General features: G+C 46.2%; 1 pseudogene; it reads left to right on the top strand.

The window, feature by feature from the left end:
• The first annotated feature begins 297 nt into the window (after positions 1-297).
• Positions 298-7,287, top strand: LOC123121057 (uncharacterized; annotated as a pseudogene).
• Positions 7,288-9,548: the final 2,261 nt, after the last annotated feature.

Genomic DNA, 9,548 nt, shown 5'->3' with positions numbered 1-9,548 from the left:
GTTCTAACTTGATCGCTTGGAATGCTCGCAAGCAAGCTACGGTGTCTCGCAGCAGTATGGAAGCTGAGTACAAAGCAGTTGTTGATGCGACGGCTGAGATCATTTGGGTTCAGTCTTTGCTGAGAGAGTTGAGAGTTTCTTCAGCCAGAAAATTATTCATGTTCAAACCGACTGGGAAGGGGTGAATATCACAGTCTCAACTCGTCAAAGGATCGATCCCGATCTAGTTTCTTTGTGGTGGAACGAGCAATCACTCATATCTTCCTGTGGCCTCACGAACTGCCGGCGCTGATCGCCATGGCTTCCAGTGAGCCGCCGCCGTCCAAGAAGAAATCCGCTCCCACCACCATATGCGCCCTCGGGGACGACCTCCTGTGCGAGGTGTTCCTCCGCCTGCCCTCCCTCCCGAGCCTCGTCCGAGCCGCCCTCAGCTGCCCCGCCTTCCTCCGAGCCGTCCGTTCGTCCCCCGCATTCCGTCGCCGCTTCCGCGACCTCCATCCGGCCCCGCTCCTGGGCATCTTCCTGGACATCTACAAGCCCACCATGCCCGCCTTCGTGGCTGTCCGCCGCCGATCCGACCCGGACCACGCCGCCGCCATCCACGGCGCCGACGTATTCCTCGCCCGGCTCCCCGACGACGAAGGCCCCGGGTGGTCGATGACCTCGTGGCGCAACGGGTACGTGGTTCTCGTCAACGGGAGCACCAAGCGGGCGGCCGTCTACGACCTCACACGGGGCCCCTGCATCTCCTCCGCGCGCCACCCATCGAGATCTGCAGAGACGCCAGAAGGACCGAGTCTGAGTTCCACGTGGTCACCCCCGAAGAGGACCGCCGGTCGTTCCGCGTCGTCTGCGTCTCCAGGAAAATGGATGAAGAGTGGTGGAGAGGTCAAGTGCAGGTCGCCGTCTTCTCACCGGCCAGCAGGGAGTGGCAGATATTCCCGAAAGCGGGGAGCCTGCAAAACTGGGCTACAGGCAATGGTACGCTTGTGAATGGATCAGTTTATTGGACATCTTCAAGCGGAAGGGATCTCCATGTGCTGAACACCGCAACACTGCAGTTCTCCGAGATCAATCTGCCACAGGCTTACAATTTCAAGGTTGGTGAGAGTCGTGAGACCAGCGATGGGAAGCTCTGCGTGGCCCAGCAAGTTGATCTCACGCTTGAAGTTTCTGTCCAGAGAGCCGACGACGTCGGTGTTGACCGATGGATGCTGGACACGACATTTCCGATGCTGGATGCGATTGGTAAGCTCGATCTAGGGTGCACGGATGAAAGCCGTATACGGGTTAACGTTTTGGCTATCATCAATGGCACTGTGTATTTGTCTATCCACCGACCATCTTCTGCTGCACGAGAAGCTTTTACCTGGTTGTTATCCTTCTGCATTGAAACAGAGGATCTGAAGAAGGTCTGCCCTAATCACTTACTCTCTCAAAGAAAGTTACTACCCCTACGTCCATTTGCGTGGCCTCCGAGCCTTGCTCCGGTGCACACCCCTAACTCAATTTCCTAGAGGTATTCTTGACCCCCGTCATCTATTTTTTCTCCGGCCCGCCGCTGCCCATATCCATGCCCCGTATAACCCGTATAACCCATACGTATGTATACGGTGTCCTCCTGAAAAAAAAAGATGACACGACCCCACGACCAGGTACGACCTGCCGACGGCCGATCCATCAATCACGCAGCTCCATTATTCACGCAGCTCGTCCATCATTCTGTTGAGGTTCTGTAGGAATATCGGCGGCGGCGATCTCATCGCCGGCGATCTCGTCCAAGAGCGCGCGTGGCAGCATCAAACAAACTGCCGCCGTTTTCGTCATAGTGGTTAACCTAACGGAGCGGGTAACCTAGCTCTCCGACGGTCCAGGCCATCACAGATCTGGTTCTGGTAGTGCTGCTCGTCGTGATACAAAGTGATCACGCAGGCTAAAGTGGGTTTCTTCTTTCCAGGGTTAACCAGCGTCGGTTGCCGTCGGTTGTGTGCACAACAGCACCGTTATTTGATGCGGCGGCTTACCTAGATATCCGGCGATCCAAAGTGATCATGACTGGTGCCGTGGGCTAGGTATCCGGCGGCGCATGTTATCACGGGTAGCACTGCTTCTCGCGATCCAAAGTGATCACGTACTGGTGCCGTGGGCATCTTCCTTACTAGGGTTGACGTACCTTAACGCCGATGACCGGTGTGGAGAGGGGGGAGGATCCATGGGTGGTCAGAGGTTGTTGGCGTCGGTTGTGTGCACGATCTGAATGCCCTCGGTTGGGGCGCTCTCCGGCTGGGGTAGTTTATTTAACCTCCGTGATCGTGTGCTATGTGTTGTATATTTCAGCATTGATAATGTTTGCACATGTGATGATACATATTATCTGTTGTAGGAAATGGCGGACGATGAGTTAACTGATATGATGTATGACATGCAGTTTGGAGAACTGATGAAAGACTGGATAGAAGATTGGTCAGATGATGAAAATTCAGATCGTGGAGAGAGGTCAGAGAATGGGGACGAATTGGAAGATCGTAACGTGAGTGGCATTATCATGTTGTAATTTTTTGGTGGCATCCGACAAGATTATATTTTTGTGTTGAAAATTTATAGATGGATGAGCATCATGATGGTCAGGAAAACAATGAGCATGATGATGGTTAGGAAAATAACTCGGAGATCTCGAATGAAGATTACATTAGTCAGGTATGGAAGTGGAATTTTTTGTTGGCATGCAAATTGAATTTATCCTGGAATATTATATGATAAGTACTTATGTATTTGTTTTATATTTTTTAGCTCATTTCCGAAAGTCATAATGCGTACGACTATTACGGTGAATCTGGCGCGGAGACAGGCCTTGATGACGAATCATTAGCTGCACCTGATTCTGGGAGTCACAGTCGTCGATCATCATGAGTGAGGTATGTATGTAATCAATGTTGTATGGAAGTAATGTTATACCCTAGAAAACTGTTTTCATGGCTATGTAATGATTGTGTAGGTGACAGAAGATGAGGGGAAAAAGAATGTCCAAGATATTGCCAGTGCAGATGATAAGAGGGATATGTTCGTGCAGATAATACAAATGACTTTTGTGTCACACGATGTTGCGTATGATTTCTACAACAGCTATGCTAGAGATAATGGTTTTAGCATTAGAAAGAATAAGGTCATGTATAGCAAAACCGAGTCACATCATATGCGTTATAGGCGTTTTGTTTGTTCCAGACGAGGAAAACGTGACATCAAGTTGCTAACCGAGGAAGGACACAGCCGTAGGCTCAGACCCGAGACACGCTGCCACTGCGAAGTGCACCTGACCGTGAAGCTTGACCAAAAGCGTGGTGTTTGGTATGTTGATAGTTTTGAGGACAAGCACAGCCATATCTTGGCAGGACCGGACGAGGTACCTTTTCTTTAGTCCCACAGAAAAATCAAAGAGTACCAGAAACCTGAGATAATGTCCATGGGAGCTGCAGGGATTAGAATTCACGACATGATGGATTCCTTCATCAGCAAACATGTATGGTATGGCGGTGTTGGTTTTACCAGGCGTGAAATATACAACCTTTGCGCTAGGGAGAAGAGGAAGTTGCTTTCAAAAGGTGATGCTGCCACAGCCATAGGCATCATGGCCAGTAGGAAATAGAGGGATCCTAGCTTCTTTTTCGAGTACAAGCTAGATAAGGAAGGACATATGAATAGGATGTTCTGGTGTGGCTCCCAGTCTCGTCATGACTATGAGGACTCCGGCAACATGCTTGTATTTGGTAGCACATACAAGATGAACCGGTATGGTATGCCATTCATACCTTTTGTTGGTCTTAACAATCACCGGAAGACCACTGTTTTTGCTTGTGCCATAGTTTCGGACGAGACCGAAGAGACATATGTGTAGCTGCTGCAGACTTTTTTGAGGTCCATGTGTCAAAAGATGCCGAAGAGTGTGGCACCGTATATGTAATTCACGGACACCGATGCTGCGATGCTCAAGGCAATTCGCCAAGTCTTGCCAGACGTGTGGCACCGTATATGTACGTGGCATATAGAAAAAAATATGAAGATTCACCTTAGTCACAAGTCCTTGAAGGAGTTCCGAAATCTTCTGTACTACAACACGTCCAGGGCCACGTTTGAGGAGAGATGGCACATGTTTTTCAAAAGATGGCAGTCGGAAAAAATAGTAACATGGTTGAGACGGATGTATAAGAAGAGGAGACTGTGGGCCGCGGCTTATCTGACAGAGGGGTTTTGGCTTGGCATGAAAAGCAACGAGAGGAGTGAAAGTCTAAACTCATGCCTTCACCTCCACCTAGACGGTGAAATGACCCTGGTGGATATGATTTTGCACTATGATAACGCGGTTGTACGTATCCGTGAGAATGAGGCACGAGATGACTGCACGGCCTCACAGAATTTACCGATGCCAGTTAGTAGCTCGAGGGAACTTGAGATAGCTGCTTCTCACGTCTTCACTCCACAAAACTTCTATATGTTGCAAGCTGATCTTAGGAAAATTGGCGGCATGGAGATTGTAGAAATAAAGCTCGGAGATGGATCACAGCAGTACAACGTGGCCTGGAAGAATAACCGGAAGAGCCATTTTTGGGTGGAGTACACACCAGTAAATTCCGTAGAAACTATAAGGTGCAGCTGCAGAAGAATGATTCAAAAGGGTCTACCTTGCAAGCACATATTCCATGTACTGAAGTACTTGAATATATCTAAAATACCAAATTGTTTAGTTCTTGTGCGGTTCACGAAAGACGCAAGGTTGGGACTGCCCGCAAGGCGCACAAGCGATCTGTTGGGGATTTGAATGGACTGGCGCAGCTGAAAGAATGAAATATAGCCAGGTCAGTGTGTTGGCTTCAGAAGCTATGCATGCGGCATGCAAACACCCAGCTTTGTGGGATCAGTTACAGGAGAGTTTGAAGGCCGTGATAGCTAAGAGCCATGAGTATGATCAGCTAATGGAAAATTTGAGTAAGAAAACGACTGATCTCGGTAGGTGTGCAATTGAATATGTAGACAATGGTGAAGGCAACATAGTTGAAGTTCAAGATCCTATTAAAGTATCAACGAAAGGTGCAACTAAGGTAGATGAGAACAGCCCTATGTCGAAAAATGGTAGGGCCACTTTCGTACGACGAGATCAGAATCAGGTGCGGCGCATGCAAATTGCTAGGACACACTAAACGCAACAAGAAATGCAAACTAAATAAGAAGTAAGTTTGTGTACGCATTGTAGGTTATAATTGTTTTTAACTTGTCATTCATTAACTTTTCCTGTTATCATGTGCAGAAGCGTGGTGGGCGAAGAAGTGTAGAACAGTTGCTAGAGTTATGTGCGGATGAATCCAGTGATCTAATAGTGAGGTGTTTACAATGTGTTACTGCATGTACATGATATATACTCTTGCAAGAGGCCAGTACCTTGAGATAGCGCTTGTAGCATATATGGACTATACAGGAGGCGGTCACTAGGGACTTTAATCATGGAAAATGGATAGCATTTTAGCCATTATAATGATGGCATCTTTTGTGTTGTCCACTCTAGTTATATTATATTAGAAAACTAGACGATACCCGACACGTTGTTGGGGGAATGTTTTGCAATATATTCATAGAGAAATGGTTACGTGGAACATGTATATGTTGTTGCGGGAATCTTTTGTTTGCATGTTGTGGTGGACCTTTCTCCATGCATGTTGAATGATGAGGTGGCAAACTTGCATGTTAAGAGAAATAGGTTAGTGGGGGCTAGTTGTTTAGATATAGAAGATGTAATTATGTGTGGTAATAAATAATTTTTTTCACTCCTCTGGTTCACCACCATTTAGATATAGAAGATACCAGCTCACTTGGGTCTAAAGTATAGACTTGGTACCAAAAAACCCACCATTTTCCCCTCATCAAGAAAAGAAAAACCCACCATTTTATAGCTTGTTGTGTAACTCAGGCCGCTTGTCGCTTTACGTGGAGGGGGGGGCGACGGATGCCGTTAGACGGTGCGACACACGGTCGCTCCCGTTGCCGAGCCCATTTAACAATTTTTTATTACAACCCGTTTAAATGAGCCGCGCTGGCCAACTGGTCGGGGCGGTTCTTCCCTCGCGATCTCCACGCGCGTTCTGTCTAGCCTATCCACTGCTACCGCCACCGCTGCCACCGATCCACGTCTTGCCGACGGCCGTGTTACGCCATGGTTTGGTGGAGCGACGAGTCGAGCTCTTCTTCGAACGGCGAATACGTGACTAGCCTGCAGGTATGCTCCTACTATATAATCTCCAGATAGTGCTAGGCTTAGAGTTAGGGTTCTTCATTTCCGGTATTTAACGCAGGGCGTTGATTTGTGCATTATGTCTGTTGTTTCGTTAAGCTTCCTACGACTATCCCTTGCTATGAATGGAGTGGCATTGCTCACGATCTGTCTTCTCGTTGTCTGTATCGAGAACCTTGCGTCAGGCTAGTTGCTTTTGATTCCTTGGACACTGGCAGACGTTTTCTTACCTGTGGTCAGAAGGTATGTTGTTCCGTACTGTAAATATATGTTTAAATTAGCTCGTGCTCGATTTACTTCGCGGTAATCCATTGTTCTGCCCATAATTGCATACAATTTCAATTAATTTGTGCATTTACAAAGTCTGTATTTATGTTGTCTTTTTTACGGTCTAATATTTGTTTTACCCCATAATAGCATATACTTGTAGTTAATTGATCCATATATATATGACTGAGACCATTTGTGCATGCTACATTTTTTGTGGCCCATAATTTGTGCATGCTACATTTTTTGTTTATATGATTGAGACCATATTTGTAGTGCATTGCATGTAATTGTAATGCATTTGTGCATATATGATTGAGACCATATTTTTCATACTATAGGAAGAAGTGAAATGTAACTATGTGGAATGGGTAGACCCGGAGTGGTCAGTTGCTACGAAGTTCTGCCTCAGAGAACTGTGGAGCATGTATGACGAGAAGCTGAGACAGAATGTTAAGAATGCTGAAGAAAATTTAAAGTTAATTGGAGAAAAGAGGAGGACGAAGGAAGAGCTGAGATTTTTCAAAATGGACTTTGCTAAAATGGTGGCTGATAAGGAGGATGCTCTCACGCAGTTGGGCAATGCAAGATTTTCAGTTAGCAATCTCAAAGAGGAGCTGGAGAAGAATAAGATGGCAGACCATGGTTGTGCCAATCTATATCAGGTCTTGAGGGCAAAGGCTGAGAAAGACCGGGACTGGGTGGTGCTAGAGAGAGACCAAGTGATGAGAGAGAGGGACTAACTGAAGCAAGAGAAGAAAAAACTTGAGTATATTATTGCAGATTTTCTCAAACAGAAACATGGGTACGTTGATAAGATCAAGAAGCTGAAGGAGATTTGTGATGAATTTTAAGTATGTTTTGTGGTTTATTGTTGAACTGAATGATCAAGTCCTATCTGCATTGTGGCCAGTTCAATTGTGTAAGGACTAAGTATATTATATTAACTAATAAATTATATCACTTTCGAAAAAGTTTTCCCATCTCTGACCTGCATCCTAATGCGGGTTCTCGGCTAAGCACTGAAATTCTTTTGCTTCCACCGGAGCTCTAAATCCTACTGATCAAAGGGGCGAAAGAGTTGTTGATCATGTGATTGATGGTGCTACTGATCCTGATCTTCATGATGCAGAAGCAGCACAAAATCTGTGCAACGTGATTTCAGGCAACACATAACGCCAAGGGAGTCTGGAGCAAGACATGAGGAAGATCCACCTGCGGACGCCGATCCCGAGAGATCCAGCGGCAATCATGCGCACGGGATCCCAGGCGGATCCGCCTACTCCACCCACCGCAGGATCCATGGGTGGCCCATCTGCGTCCGACACACGGGCTGTCTCCATCGAGCGGTTGGGCGGGACCGGACCTAGTGCCCCCCCCCCCGCGCCAGCTAGCGCTCGTTGACTGGGTCGCCCGCGCCGGGACCGGATCTGTCTCGGGCGCGGGATCCCACACCGGATGGCACGACAGCCGAGGGTGATTCTCAGGCAAAAAAAGGAATTTGTCGAAATTTTAGTTTTTATTGTTGAATAATGCCAAATCAAAACAAAAAAATCCAAAAGTAAAAAGGAAATGAATTACGCTTCCATGGAAGAAAAGAATGAACACAACAGCAAAAAACATTAAGCTAGAACAAATGAAGGGAGGCAAAAATTTATTGGTATGAAACGTATAGTCTGACTGCATTACACATACACATGTATGTGTAAGCGACCAAAAATCCAGACAAAATCCAAGGTATCGTGCTTATTACATGAATGATAGAAAATTAAAGTTGTCCATGCCGGGAAACGTGCTTCCGGACTTAAAACAAACGACTAAAATTGGAATCTTGAATCATGTATGAAGTCTTCACGCCTTGCTTTTCTTTGCGATTTCGCGAATTTTGTTCTTCACACATTCGATCATGTTGGTAGGTGAGAGAACCGACTCGGCAACGAGACGCCATCTCCTTGCATTAACCGTGTCCTGCAATTTTTAGAAGAAGGTTTAATAAATAGAAGTTGGTATTATATGACAATTGTATAAGTGTACGAACAGAGAGGACAAATTACCTGGGTAAAATGGGCGGTCCATCGTTCCCCGTCCCAATGCTCCATAACTTCAATCACAAAAACGCCACAAGAGTTCCTAATATATATGCAAACATTAGTCACCGTGCACACGAACATGTCTTTCGTAAGTAGAAAATGAGGAACCATAACTCACCTATCCTCTTGTTGTGGCATGTCCATCTGAGCTGTGATAGGCCACTTAGTGACGTCTGGATATTTGCCAGGTGTAATATGGTTTGCCTCTTCAAAATCAAGTGCTATTGCTAGTCGCTATTTCAAAGAAAGTAGTAGTGAGAAACCAAACGACATTTCATATGCAGAATGCTCGATGTTGGGGAGAGTACCAGTGCTTTCACAGTTTGGAGAGAGAAGTCAAGAGGATAGAGCGAATCCATAACTCGGAATTCTTTCTTGCGGTTGTGCATCACCATGGTGATCCAGTGTGTATTGCCGACGTTCAACGGGATAAATGACTAAAATGTGGAACACATTTGTAATCAGATGCAATAATGCTTGTTAAAATGAGTGTTAATGAACTAGTAAGAACATATCGTACCTTATCACGGACGGTATACTCGTCCAGAACCCTACATACTACTCCAGCTCTGCTCAGCGCACTATCCATGTTGTATGTCGACGGTTTAGGGTTGTCTCGTGCCTTAGCACGATCAACAAGGTATTTGGACCTCTGGGCTAGAAAGAGGTGCCGATCATGACCAACGCACAGCACCAAATGTATCTGATAAGCATCGATAATCTGCGTAAAATAATAGAACATTTTATGTTCATAGGTGACACCTAGATTATGCACTTAAATAGCAGGACATGCTAATAGAACTTACGTCATCCGCCAGCCATGTATGCTCAAGTACCGGTCGTATACTCTCCACAGTCACAGAGGTGCCACGTTCATTGTAGTAAACTCTTTTTGTCATATTCTTCTTAGACCG

The sequence above is a fragment of the Triticum aestivum genome, chromosome 5D (assembly GCF_018294505.1).
Source record: "Triticum aestivum cultivar Chinese Spring chromosome 5D, IWGSC CS RefSeq v2.1, whole genome shotgun sequence".
Lineage (NCBI taxonomy): Eukaryota > Viridiplantae > Streptophyta > Magnoliopsida > Poales > Poaceae > Triticum > Triticum aestivum.
Note: the sequence above shows the minus strand (reverse complement) of the source record. Positions and strands in the feature narration are given on the sequence as shown.